This window comes from Triticum urartu, chromosome 3, assembly GCF_003073215.2.
Source record: "Triticum urartu cultivar G1812 chromosome 3, Tu2.1, whole genome shotgun sequence".
Taxonomy (NCBI): Eukaryota; Viridiplantae; Streptophyta; class Magnoliopsida; order Poales; family Poaceae; genus Triticum; species Triticum urartu.
Window position 1 is genome coordinate 539,088,637 of NC_053024.1, and position 15,108 is coordinate 539,103,744.

Below are 15,108 nucleotides of genomic sequence, written 5' to 3' on the forward strand. Positions count from 1 at the left end.
GGCATGGGGATTCTCCGGTTCTCCTTGTCATAACACGGCTGACACTTGGTGAGGTCAGTATCATTCCCAATAAGAGTAGCCACCGGACGTATATCCTTCACACAGGCGGTGAAATCCTTATCATTAAATACGGTGCCATCTTCCTTTAAACTTGGATACCCAAGAGCAATGTCAGCGGGGTCTAGTTCTGGAAGCCACGCCTTGGCCCGGCTCTATGCGGCTATAGCTCCGGCTCTTGCAGATGCTCGTCTTAACTCTTGGATTTGCTGAGGTAGCACAGCAAGCCGCTTCAGCACATCTTGCAGGAGATAAGGAACATCATTTGATAAAGCCACAATGGCCAGAGCACGTTGTGACCCGGTGTAGAGTTGTTCCACCAGAGTATAAACCGCCTTCAGCTTGATCACCATGTTCTGCTTAAGATTTGTGCTCCTGGGGCCTGCGTTATTAAGCATAAGGTGAGTTAGAGGAGACAACTGAAATGGTCATTCAAGGAGTTCTGCAGTGTTTAAGGTTTGGATAAGTCACTCACCGAAGATTGCTGAAACCATTCGAGATATCTGGAGCTTTAAGTCGGACAGTTCGGCCGTCGCTTCCGCAAGCGATGCCTCTGCTGTCTCGGCCCGGGTCACCAGTGCGGCCTTTTCATCAGCCCAAGTTTTCTTCTCTGATTGAAAATTTTGCTTCAACTTCTCTTGTTCAGAGACGCTGAATTCAAATTTGGAGTTGGCCTTTTCAATTTCACTTTCCTGGGTTACCAGGCGATTCTTCAAATCAGCAATCTCCAATTCAAATTTACTTATGGTGGCCTGCATTGCACCAGATAGTAGTAAAACTTACGGTAAGTACTATTAAGTCCCAAGCACTTTGCAAGCAAAGATACTTGACACTTGGGGGCTAATGTATACCGAAGCTTTCTAAATTATTAAGCCGGTCTTAAATATTAAGTCCCAAATACCTTGCAAGCAAAGATTTTTGGCACTTGGGGGCTAATGTATATCGCAAGTTAAAGGTATTGTGTTACACCCGGTTCAATTATTTTTTCTTTAAGCCGGATAAGTAGCTCTAACAATTTTTCTAAGTCTACATCATATTTATTCATAAGCAATAGACTTGGGGGCTGGTACAGTAAGTGTGATTGAAAGTAAGCTAGTATAAGTCATACCTCAGATTTTTGCTGTATCTGCTTCACCATGTCAATTTCCAGGTCACGGCTGCTTTATACTTGATTGATATAGCCGGAGACAATCTCTCCAATACTCAAATGAGTATAGTCAGCGACATCCAGCTTGGCCTTCCGGCGTTCCACCAATTCCTTTTTAGAACACTTGGCAAGTGTAGACGGCTGTGCCGGCTCAACAAACTGAGTCTTGAGAATTTTGCCTTGGCGGGGCTAGGAGCCTTCGGGTTACCAGAATCGTTGAGGGTTTGTTCAGTAGGCGGGTCAGAGGAAGATATAGGAACATCATGAGACGGTTGAGGCGGCGGCTCGTGAGCAGAGGCATCAGGAGTAGCTGTGTCCAACTCTGGTTCAGTCACAACCGGCTCTTGGGGCGGCTTAATCTTTTTTGCCCTTTTGCTGGGCTTTACTTGCACACTGTGGAAAAGGTAGACAAGTTAAATACAGCAAATATGAGTAAAATAAAGCATAAGGTACAACAAGTTTATATTACCCGGGAGCAGTTTTGAAGGCTGGTATGTTGGACTGCATAGACTCACCGGAGGAAGGTGAAATATCCTGATAGTTGGAGTCAGAATAATTGAGAGGCTAACAAATGAAGCCTGCCAAAGGAAAAAGAAGGTGTAAATCGGAGATAATCTCAGTCTGGCGTTTCCTAGTCACATCAGGTAAGCCGGAGGAGAGTTCCGCGTCTTTGCTGGTCCGGGTCTGCCTCCGGCTCTCATAATTCTGTCGCTTCAAAAGAAAGTCGGGATCTTGGTAAGCCAAAGGATGTGAAAATCTTACTTTTCGGGTACTCTTCGAATTTTCTGACGCGGCTGAAGCTCAGAGTCGGAGGAGATTACAATTACCTCTTCCTCGACAGGTTGGCTGTTGCCCGTGTCTTCCTGAAAGAAGGTTAGCATCAGTAAGGTAGAAATAAAGGAGAAAGGGAATTTCAAAGGTTACCTCTTCCTCATTATCATCAGTATCATCAAGCTGAAACAGCTCAGAGGCGCTTGGCTTCCTTTTCCTTGAGGTGGTGGGCTTGGTGGTTTTCTTTTCGGCTCTCTTAGCCGCCCTGGCTTTCTTGGCCGCCTCATGATCATATTGCGTGTTCCAGAAGCTATCATTTGCCTGTAAAAGGTTATAACTGGTTATGCGTAAGAATACAGCCTAACATGATAAAACATAACCCGATGGCTGGAAACTTACTGCAGGGGCCGGGTTCTTCTGGCAAAAAGGTAGTAAGCCGAAGGCATTACTATTCACTGTGCCCTCTTTCAACAAGGACTGAGTTGTAGCTTCCACTACGTCATCTGGTAAGTCGTCAGGGTTATGACGTTGAGGGTCATTCTTCTCGCCTGAATAATTACACATTAAGCCGGGGCGACGGCTTAACGGAATTATTCTCCAAGCAATCCAGAATCGGACCAAGTCAATGCCATCTAAGCCGTTCCCTAGAAGAGCTTTAATCCTCTTGATTTTGGGGGTGAGTGGCAGGCGTTCAATAGCTGTCAACTTATCCGGCGGCGGGTGAGTAGGTTCAAGGCGCAATGCGCGGAAGCCGGGCAGTGGATTTTTGCCAGCCGGAGAAGTATCTTGGCAGTAGAACCATGTCTGGTTCCAGTCCTTTGGATGACTCGGCAATTCAGCATAAGGGAACAGGCAGTCTCTCCGCCTTTGAATTGATATGCCACCAAGCTCCAGACTGGGCCCGTTGGCCCGTTCATTCTGCCGGTTCAAATAGAACAATTCCCTGAACAGGAGTAGGCTGGGTTCTTCTCCAAGGTAAACCTCACAGAAAACTTGAAAGTTGCAGATATTTGACACGGAGTTGGGCCCGATGTCTTGAGGTCTTAAGTCAAAGAAGTGCAAAACGTCTCTAAAGAATTTTGAACTGGGAGGAGCAAATCCCCGGCTCATGTGATCGGTAAAAATGATCACCTCCCCTTCCTTGGGTTGAGGTTTCTCTTCAGACGGGTCAGGAGCACGATAAGACATGACGTCCTTCTTGGGCAGATGGCCGGACTTCACAAACTCTGATAGTTTGCTCTCCGTAACAATGGATGGGACCCAGTTGCAGGTAATCGGAGGTTTAACAGCTTTGGGTGCCATTGACTAAATTGAAGCCTACAACAAGATAAAGGAAATTTTCCGGTTTATTAGAACCCGGAGAATAAGTATTATTGGGTTGTCTGAGATGGCGGCTTAAGTAGGGGCCTAATGACATACAGGTGGTTGTGTGATAATGTTTAAACAGCTGCAAGTATTAACGATGATGAAAATTGTCTTAAGTTGCCAAAAGCAGGCAGTGCTGACAGTTAGTATTATCTTAAACCGGTCACATGAACTACTATGGCTGAAACAGAGTCGACAGATGCCGTTTTTTGGCTAAGTGTGGAACAAACATGTTTCACAAGTTGCAGCTATTATTTTGGATCAAACGATCGTTCTGAAAAGAAAAATTTCTAGACCTAAAACCAGTGCAGAGAAGTTCATACACTCGAAAGAGGCCTTTAAACAAGGGAAATGAGATCTATTTCTATTCGAGATGGGTGCGGAACAGCCGCCGTAGTAGTTCTAACTGTCTAAAGATCAAAAAGGAGCACTAAGGAGGAAAACTATCAAGGGTTTGCAACGGGCGGCGATGAACACCCACGAACTCGGGAGGCCGCAATGCAGATCTAAAAGCAGGGAAGGAAAAGGACTTACGGATGCAGAGCTGTTGCAGGGTTCCGTCACATTTCTCTGGTCAAGTCAGGTTGATGCAGCGGCCTGAGTTGGAGAAGACGAGGAAATCTGCAGCGGCGGCGGCGGCAGAGCTCGAGCGGCAGAGAAACAGTGTGAGGAGGAAGACGATCAAGGAAGGAGAATGGGAAAGACCTAGGTCGCACCTATTTATAAGGAAGGGCCGACTGAGACGGCACGAGAAACGAGGGGACCGAACATCATTATCCAGTGACCCCGACGCCTCGTTTTTCGGAATGGTTAGTAAAGGCAAAGATCCGTTGGAAGATATGATGGAGTAAAATATGAATTTAATTGAAGATGATGTCACGACGGGTTAACGCGGAACCAGAAGATGACGTCATGGCGGGTTAAAACCTTTGCGCAGACAAGAAGACTGAAGGCTTGTTTCTTAAGGTATTTTAAGATTGACATGAACCGATTCAAATCAATCTGGGGCCTAATGTTGGGGATATAACTATTTGTGTAAGCCGCCCAGGAGGGGCCGGGTTACGCAAAAGGGACTCATCAGAAGAAGCCCAAGATCAAGCATGAAGATGGCGGTTCAATAAAGGGTCTAAAGCCCACAGGCAACTTAAGGCCCATAGTGGTAAACCGCCATGATGGCATGACTTGTATCATAAGGTAGAATTAACTAGTCACCGAGCCGGAGACTGTCTATGAGCCGGCCGGGACTCTGTAGGCCGCAGGGCGTCAACCCGTGTATATAAGGGGACGACCCGTCGGCGGCTTAAGGGCAAGAAAACAACTGATCGAGAGCCAGGCATAGCGTATCTCGCTCCCTGGTCATCGAAACCTCAAGCAATACCAACCCAACTAGACGTAGGCCTTCCTTCACCGTAAGGGGCTGAACTAATATAAACCTCTCGTGTCCTTTGTCCCGATTAACCCCTTTAAGCTTCCTAGTTGCAATGGCTCCACGACTAAGTCCTTGCAAGAGGACATCTGCCGTGACAATTCCACGACAATATATGTACACGTTCGCGACAAGACAGACAAGGGTATGTACTCTTCGACCGGGTGGGTCCCAGCTGTTAGGGAGGATAAGGATGCACTTCCTTGCATGCGAAGATATAGCTGTTGGGTCCCAGCTGTTAGGGGGGAATCTTTTTTTTGCCTGTAATAAGGATGCACTTCCTTGCGTGCGAAGATGTAGCTGGTGGGTCCCAGTAGTCAGGGGGAGAAAACATTATTTTTCAGGGTAAAAAGGATGCAGTTGCATGCATGCGTCCATGGACGTGGTGCGTCCCCACTGTCAGCCTCTCACGTACAATCATCTTCTAATGACTCTTGTTTGTTGACCACGTTGACCACACCGTGCTGAGCGCACCAAGGCTGGTAGACGACAGCGAGGCCCCAGACTGGAACAACCCGGAGATGGGGAAGATGCGACAGTGGAGTCGCAGATGGAGAGGAGTGGGAAACTTGACTGGTTCGGGTGCCCGGCAGCACTGCCGCCCACGGGAGACAGGAGCAAGACCAGAGGTTGAAGAAGGAGCACGGCTGTTGGATTAACATCCAACAGTCCAGCTGCTAGAATCATTTGTTGATTAAGTTGACAAAGCCCTGCGTACACGTCTGCTTAGTAGGCCCACAAGTCAGCCACCAAATCTGTCGGGTCCCAGTTGTCATCAGGAGGAATAGTTTTTTTTCGCATAACAAGGAGGCACTTCCTTCCGTGCGAAGATACAGCCGGTGGGTCCCGGCTGTAAGGGGAAGGAAACATCTTAATAAGGAGGAACTTTCCTTGCGTGCGACCATGGACCTCGTGGGTCCTAGCCGTTAGGCTCTCCACGTACAGTCCTCTTCCGATGACTCTCGTTTGTTGACCACGCCGCGCCGAGCGCAGCGAGGTGGTGGACGACGGCTAGGCCCCAGACTGGAACGGCCTAGAGATGGGGAAGACGTGACAGTGGAGTCGCAGATGGAGAGGAGTGGGAAACTTGACTGGTTCGGGTGCGGGGTGGGCCTACACTCGGCAGAGAATAATAGGAGGTGCAGAGTAGAGGAATGGCCTGGCCATCAGCGGGGTAGCATTTCTCTATGAGGCACGCAAAATAGCGCCGCTAGACGCCGGAGGCTGGAGCAGGCGGTCCCGGCAGCGCTGGGGGAAGAAGACGTGAGTTTGAAGAAGAAATGTCGGTCGTTGGATGTAAATCCAACGCCTTGCTTAGGCTTCAACCTTTGTATTTTTATTTTTTGTGAAAGTGCTTAGGCTTCGACCTACTGGCCCACATGTCAGCCAGTCCATTTGGTAGGCTGGGTGAAACAATGATGTAGCATCTATGCGGCCCGTTTATATATTATGGTAGAATTTAAAGCCCATTTGCATTTTTCTCACAATCCGCAGAGTTGCTAGGCTGGGTGAAAATATCATGTTGGGCTGGACAGAGAAATGTCATAAAAACATAAACACATGATTGCATGTCTATTACTGCATTGGTCGGTAAAATCTTTGCAAGCTTATGTACAAAATCACTAGGAGTTAACTTGCCAAGTTATATATAAACAATTATTATTATTATTTTGTAAGAACTTTCAATTTACAAAATAAAATATCATTTTAATTTGATGAGTTAATGGGACGTGGGGTATTATTTTTTTAGGCTAGACGTGGGACAGTTGAGTTGGTTCTAGGGAAAAGTACTAGGAGAAAACTCAGTTTACATCAAAAAGAAAGTGGCAGAAAATTCAGATATAGGATTAATGAAAACGAAAAATAAAGGAAGTGGGAAGGTTTATAAAATGGTTGGACGAATGATAGGTTTAACGGAACCTTATGTTGTTTCTATTATATATATATATATGTAATAAAGGGAAAACATAGGTTCAGTTTTTCATTCTTATAGAAAAATAGAACTGAGCTGTGCGTCGTCTTGAAAAAACAAACATAACTTGGGCTGCTGATGTTATAGACAAGCTAGGTTGGGAGGCCCAGAGGCCGCTTGATACCCGCTGGATCCAAAAAACGTTGAAACATGTGGTGGGCTACCCATGTTAAACAACAAAACCTAGGCCATGGACCTGGTGGGCCCGGGACTTTCAGCCTCTCGACGAACAGTTGTCTCCCGATTCCTCTTGTTTTGCTGACCATGTTGGGAATGATAGACAGCGGCGCCGCGGCGAGAGCACCAAGACAGAGCACGACGTCGAGACCTCGGACCGAACGAACCGGAGCGGGGGAAGACACAGGCGGAGGGGGGGTATGAGGGTTGACTTGTTCGGGTGTAGGGTGGGCCGGTGGAGCTGCCGCCGCCAGACAATGTGTGGGAGTAGAGGGATGGCCTGGCCAACGCCATAGGCTATGATGGCCAGCCGCTATATAGGAAGAGGATGAAAGGTTGAACAAAATAAAGAAATACAAATGGATAGGTGGTTGGTCCCATATGTCTGTGTACGAGACCTGCTGGGTCCACCTGAGAAGGGGAATATGTTGGGAGGAAGGAGATTCAAGGCACGACAGACGAGTGAACTAGTTTTTTTTAATGGACGAGTGAACTAGTTACATACATAAGCAAATAGCCACTAAGAAAAGCAAATAGGTTAATGGGTTCTTAGAAGAAATATTTTGAACAAAACAGATAATTACGACACATAGGCTAATGCATGAAACACTCAGATGATAAAGGTGCTTAAACAGACAAAGTATAACATCTAGACCTTCCTAGCACGCTTGATCATGACGTTGCGGCTGTCCGTGTACGCGTCGGTTATGGGAAGCAGACACGCCCTCATTGTCGGTATCAAAACCGGTGGATCTCGGGTAGGGGGTCCCGAACTGTGCGTCTAAGGCAGATGGTAACGGGAGGCGGGGGACACAATGTTTACCCAGGTTCGGGCCCTCTCGATGGAGGTAATACCCACGTCCTGCTTGATTGATCTTGATGATATGAGTATTACAAGAGTTGATCTACCACGAGATCGTAGAGGCTAAACCCTAGAGGCTAGCTGAGGGAGTCCTGGATTAGGGGGTGTCCAGATAGCCAGACTATACCTTCGGCCGGACTCCTGGACTATGAAGATACAAGATTGAAGACTTCGTCCCATGTCCGAAAGGGACTTTCCTTGGCGTGGAGGGCAAGCTTGGTGATACGGATATGTAGATCTCCTACCATTGTAAACGACTCTGTGTAACCCTAGCCCTCTCCGATGTCTATATAAACCGGAGGGTTTTAGTCCGTAGGACGAACAACAATCATACCATAGGCTAGCTTCTAGGGTTTAGCCTCTCTGATCTCGTGGTAGATCTACTCTTGTACTACCCATATCATCAATATTAATCAAGTAGGACGTAGGGTTTTACCTCCATCAAGAGGGCCCGAACCTGGGTAAAACATTGTGTCCCCTGCCTCCTGTTACCATCTGGCCTAGATGCACAGTTCGGGCCCCCCTACCCGAGATCCGCCGGTTTTGGCACCGACATTGGTGCTTTCATTGAGAGTTCCTCTGTGTCGTCACTTTTAGGCCCGATGGCTTCTCCGATCATCAATAGCGATGCGATCCAGGGTGAGACTTTTCTCCCCGGACAGATCTTCGTATTCGGCGGCTTTGCACTGTGGGCCAATTCACTTGGTCATCTGGAGCAGATCGAAAGCTACGCCCCTGGCCATCAGGTCAGATTTGGAAGTTTGAACTACACGGCCGACATCCGCGGAGACTTGATCTTCGACGGATTCGAGCCACAGCCGAGTGCGCCGCACTGTCACGATGGGCATGATCTAGCTCTGCCGCCGAACAGTGCCCTGGAGGCCGCATCTGTGTCCGCTCCGACCCCTAGCTCGGAGCCAATCACACCAATCGAGGATGGGTGGTTAGACACTGCCTCGGGGCTGCAATCTCTACGGTGATCAAGCCGAACACCAGCCTTGTAGTCTGCAAAGCCCGTGACCCCAAGGTGCCGGACTCCTCTCCGGACTCCGAGCCCTCCGCGCCCCTAACGATCGAATCCGATTGGGCGCCGATCATGGAATTCACCGCCGCAGACATCTTTCAACACTCGCCCTTCGGCGACATTCTGAATTCACTCAAGTCTCTCTCTTTGTCAGGAGAGCCCTGGCCGGACTATGACCGGCAGGATTGGGATGTGGACGACGAAGAAATTCGATGCCCACCCACCACCCACTTCGTAGCCACTGTCGATAATTTAAACGACATGCTCGACTTCGACTCCGAAGACATCGACGGTATGGACGACGATGTAGGAGATGAACCTGAACCAACGCCTATAAGGCACTGGACAGCCACCTCATCTCATGATGTATACATGGTGGACACACCCAAAGGAAGCGACAACGAGGAACACAAGGATGCAACGAGGGATCGTTCACTCGAAAAGCAATCAAAGCGGCGACGTAAGCGCAGCTCCAAGCCCCGCCTCGACAGAGACAGCAGCCATACAGACCCAGCCATAGAGCAGGACAAGCCGGCGGACGACGAACATGCCTTCTAGCAAGCGTCTGAATAGGGCAACTTGGATAAACAAACCGAACACCCTGTCCCCGGCGAAAACAAGAGTCCGGACGACCTTACGCCGGATAAACTCATGGAGCAGAAGAACCTCCACAAAAGGCTCGTCGCCACTGCGCATAGCCTGAAAAAGCAGAAGCGGAAGCTCAAAACTGCGGAAGATGCACTCAAAATCAGATGGAGCAAAGTACACAACACCGCAGACAAATATGGCGGCAGTCGCTGCACAAAAAGCTATCCAAAGCGAAAGCTACTGCCTGAATTTGACGAGGAGGCCTTAGAGCCCCCGCAGTCAAAAAATAGGAAAGCCATCCGGTCGGATGGACGACCGCATGGCCAGCATGGAGCGACAAGCGGCGCCGAACACAAGCCGGCACGCGATCCACCAAAGGATCCGCATCAAAAAGACGGCCCAGCTAGATCTATATACGGGCCAAGAAAGCAAGCTCTAGTAAGCAATGCAACACAACAAATATCCGAACATCACGGCACACCCAAATACAGGGGTGCCGCACACCCCCTATGTTTCACCGATGAGGTGCTGGACCATGAATTTCCAGCGGGATTCAAGCCCGTAAACATAGAGGCGTACGACGGAACAACAGACCCTGGGGTCTGGATCGAGGATTATGTCCTCCACATACACATGGCCAGAGGAGATGACCTCCACGCCATAAAATACTTGCCCCTCAAGCTTAAAGGGCCAGCCCGGCATTGGCTCAAAAGCCTTCCCGAAAACACCATTGGAAGTTGGGAAGATCTTGAGGATGCTTTTTGGGCAAATTTTCAAGGGACCTATGTCCGCCCTCCGGATGCAGACGATCTCAGTCACATAACTCAACAGCCCAGAGAGTCATCCCGGAAATTCTGGAACATATTTCTTACTAAAAAGAATCAGATAGTCGACTGTCCGGACGCCGAAGCCCTAGCAGCTTTTAAGCATAACGTTCGAGACGAATGGCTCGCCAGACACCTCGGCCAAGAAAAGCCAAGAACAATGGCCGCATTAACAAGCCTCATGACCCGCTTTTGCGCAGGAGAGGACTGCTGATTGGCAAGATGTAGCACCAGCAACCCAAGTACATCCGAAGTTAGGGATGGAAACGTAAAACCCCGACGCAGCAAGGACCAGCGCCGGAATAAGGGAAACAGCCCAAAGAGCATGGCGGTCAACGCCGGATTCAAAAGCTCGCGGCAGAATCAGAGAAAGCCGCCCCTCAAGGATAATAGGGACGAGCTATCCAACTTAAACAAAATCTTGGACAAGATATGTCAAATACACAGTACTCCCGGGAAGCCTACGAACCATACCCACAGAGATTGTTGGGTTTTCAAGCAAGCCGGCAAACTCAATGCTGAACACAAGGGGCTCGACACACCAAGTGAGGACGACGACGAACCCCACAAGCAGAGCACCAGGAAACAAAATGATTTCCCACAAGAAGTCAAAACAGTAAACTTACTTCACGTGACGAATAGAACGGCGCCACTAGAGATACGTGCCATACGGCCTATCCCAAAGGAGTCTCGCCAATGGTTGTTAAAACCGATCACCTTCGACCATCAGGATTACTCTACAAGTATCCGGAACACAGGCTGGACTGCCTTGGTATTAGATCCAATAATCGGCGGACTCCACTTTACAAATGTCCTGATGGACGGCGGCAGTGGTCTAAACCTGTTATACCAGGATACAATCCGCAACATGGGGATAGACCCAACAAAAATTCGCCATAGCAAAACCTCCTTTCAAGGGGTAACGCCAGGCCCGGATGCCCGCTGTATGGGTTCTATCCGGCTAGAAGTTATGTTCGGCTCCCCCGATAACTTCCGTCGCGAACAGCTAACTTTCCACATCGCCCCATTCTCAAGTAGCTATCAAGCACTGATGGGACGCGAAGCTTTCGCCCGCTTTAACACAATACCGCATTATGCATCTCTTACGCTTAAGATGCCCGGTCCACAAGGCATCATCTCATTAAAAGGAAAACATTGAGTGTTCCTGTCGCGCGGAAGACAGTGCGGCTGCCTTGACAGCCCCACAATAAAGCGGCTTCACCAGCCAAAGCACCTAAACAGGTCGTCAAGACCACGAACACGGCTAGACGAGTCCGGCAAAAACATACAATTGATAAAGGCTTAATAGCCGTATACCCCTGTACTAGGGTCTCCGCGCATATAAAACAAGAGACAATAAAGCTCAATTTTACCCATTTCGATTTATACTTTGTTTATTTAGTATAACTTATGTTCGGCACGATCTTTCTTCAACTAAGTTCCTCTCTTTTTATAGATGAACACCGTGCTACGCCCGTCCAGGATACGACACAACGGAGACACATGCGCAGACGTGCAGCAGGGACCCGTTCCAAGGATTCTTTTCGGATTAAGACCCTGCGTAAACCTTTTTTACTGTCTCTTGTTGATACACATCCCCTGGTTTCTTGGTATAACCAAGGAGGAGGCTGGCGTTTTGGCATGTGGCCACGTCAGAGTTTTGCGCGTACCTAGACACTAGGGGCTTATTACTAAGGGCGTTATCCCGCCCTCCCTCATAAAGACCGAATACCTTAGGGAGTGTTCGGCGTCGCGAGTTTGGCCTTATATGCATCAGCTCCGAATCATGTCTTTGGTCAAATGTTGGGTTTTCCCGGCTCCTATGTTTTACTGCCTTATGTTCCGCTCTATCGGCTAAGGCGGCACCAGGAGAACTACTGCGATTGTGCCCCGGTTCGGCCAGGCGAGCACCTCAGTAGAGAAAGCCGAAAACTGACTGTCATGATATAGCGTGAGACTGGTCAACCACTCGATGACTTACCAGAATCTTTAGGATTCCTCCGCATTAACGAAGGGCCGTTTCCTGGCCAGGCACATACGCGCCCCGAGTTCGGGCGAGCGCAGGCGCCACCAGGGGCTATATACATAGCCTCACTGTCAAACTCCTATGGCTAAGTGAAAGTGATAAAGCATCATAGTCTGATTGCCTAGTTCATTGCGCTATCACCTCCTTTGTAGGACCAAGACGTTGGATCAAGTGTAAAAATGCGCCTTCTGCGAACACCCCCGCATTATGTGCGTGGGGGCTGAAGCCGACGACTGCCATCTTTCAGATTATATATACATATATGTTAAACGGCCGCACAGGAGGTATCATAATACTTGCAGGCACAAGTATAAAAAGCTTCTACAATTTATCATAATACTGTTTTACAATAATATATGCTATTCGAATATAGTATCCTTCGAGCACTGCGTCTCTATTAAACGAGCGCCTTGCAGAACTTCCTAAAAATAGTGCTCGGCAGGTACTCGGCTTCCATCCGAGTCTGGGGATGCAACAGCGGTGGCTTCCATTTCCGCCCAGTATGTCTTGACACGGGCAAGAGCCATCCGCGCACCCTCTATGCACGCTGACCTCTTCATCGCATTGATATGCGGCGCCGCACCAAGGAACTGCTGCACCAAGTTGAAATAACTTTTCGGCTCTTGCCTCTCTGGCCACAGATGACTCATGACATACTTCATGGCGAGTCCGGACAACTTATTTAGCTCGGCCCATTCGGCCAAACGATCGGCTAATGACATTGGACGCTCTGGATTGTGGAACTGCGACCAGAAGAGCTTTTCCACTTCGCGGTCTTCTTGATCTCGGAAGTGTTCAGCCACATCTGCGGCACTCGCTGCTAAATCCAGATAGGTGTCCGCCGTATTCCACATCTGGTCTAACGGAGCATGTTTAGGATCACAGAACTTCCTCCGCAGCATAAAGGGCTTTCCAGCCGCGATCTCTCTGGCCTGACGCAGCTCCTCCTTCGTAGCTCTCATCACAGAGCGAGCATCCTTGGCATCGGCAACGGCCTTCTTCAGGTCCGTTTGTTCCGCCCGATCTTCTTTTTCAAGAAGCTTGCAACGGTCAGCAGCGTTCTTCAGCTTCACGGCCATCTCGGCCATTTCCTTCTTGCTTCGGCAGTGAGCAGCCTATTCGGCTTTCAGCTCTTCAATTGCCTTTCCGGCAGCCGTATCACTTTTCCTGGCTTGCTCCTTGGCTCGGGCAAGTTCCCCCCGAAGATTCTCCATGGCAGCAGCACCATCTGCATCAAGCGCACACATTGTAAGATACTGGCATAAAGCTCCTCTTACCAGGTGCCGCCGGAGGAATTACATACCTTGTGCCTCGTCAAGCCGCTTGTTGACAAGCACGATGTCCGCATCTGCCATGTCAAGTTGCCGCTTTAGCTCGGCAAATTCATTAGTCCGGCTGGCCAACGGACACTTCGCCACCTACGTATGAAGGCGGCATATTAGACCTGGGATTATGATCCTCTACGCGTCTTCACTTTTGACAACGCACAGAGTCTCAGGGGCTACTACCTACACAGGGCGCATCTTATTTATGCGCAACTGTCCAAAAAGGGTATATTATTTCGCGTACCTCAAAACCTGTCAGTAAACTCCTGACTGCCTCGTGCAATCCGCTCTCCACGGATGAAATCCTCTCAATCACCATACCCATCAATGCACGGTGCTCCTCTGAGATAGATGCTCACCCTAGCAGATCCTTCAGCTCCTCCGACCGCGCACCAGATGGTGCCGGACTCGTCTGATGGCCCTTTTCGAAGGCCGGACGCGGAGGGCTTTGGGGGGCCATATGAACCTTCCGGCACTGCCGGATTCGGAGAAACCCTCCGCGACGATACCTCAGGGTCGCCCACCTCGCAAGGCGGTACGGCAGGGGGAGGCGTTCCGCTCTCCATCATTTCCGAAAGAAGATCCCCCGAAGACGAGCTCTGCTGAGAAGGGCTAAGGTCCGAGCTACAAGGTAAATTTTCGATTACTTTTCTCAGATATAAAGCAAGGATTTCTCTCATCTCTTAAAAAGAAAAACTCCTCTCTACTTACGGCTCGGTGGAGGGCTGATCCACTTGAGGGCATAATTCGGCCGAAGCATCCCCCAGCACAGGACCCTCTAGCGAAGATTTCTTCCCCCGCTTTGAGGCCATGGTCTCCGGGTCTTCAGAGGCGGTCCTCTTCTTCCACTGAAGAGAGGAATTTTCGATTCCTCCCTTCCAAACAGCCTCCTTCGAGGAGGCTGTAGCTTCCTTGTCCCCTCCCTCGCTTTCCTCCGAAGGCACAACCTCCAACATCCTGACTAGCACGGGACCCGGCGTGGTCTCGGGGAGGGGGGCCGGACACCTGATTAGCTTTGCTTTCGCTATCCACTCCTGTTTAAAGGACAACTCTTTTAAGGGCAATTTTATGATAAATATGCGGATTGCGAGTTCGGGCACGGGGCTACTTACTTGAGTATCCGGGCGGTTGCAGCTTAGACCTGCGTCCTCCGTCAAGTCCGGACACATTGCTTGTGATCTGAAGAACAATTTGTACATCACCACGGGCGTCGCGCCCATAAAATGTTGGAGAGCTCGTGGTCCCTCCAGATTGAACTCCCACAGGCGGAGGGGGCGACGTTTGCAGGGCAGAGCTTGGCGAATCAGCATAACCTGTGTCGCCATGACTAGACTGATATCTCTTTCTAGGAGATCTCGAATGCGGCCCTGCAACAAGGGCACGTCCTTGGACGGCCCCCTGTCCAGTCCTTTATTAACCCATGACACTAGCTGTGGTGGGGGACCCGGGCGAAAGGCAGGTGGCGCCACCCACTTGGGGCCCCTGGGAGCGGTAATATAAAACCACTCTCGTTGCCATAAGCTGGACTCCTATTGAAAAGAGCC

The 15,108-nt window shown here is 49.5% G+C and overlaps 1 pseudogene; it reads left to right on the forward strand.

Annotated features, from left to right (window-relative positions):
* The first annotated feature begins 3,161 nt into the window (after positions 1-3,161).
* Positions 3,162-15,108, forward strand: part of LOC125546936 — a 31,627-nt pseudogene continuing 19,680 nt past the window's right edge.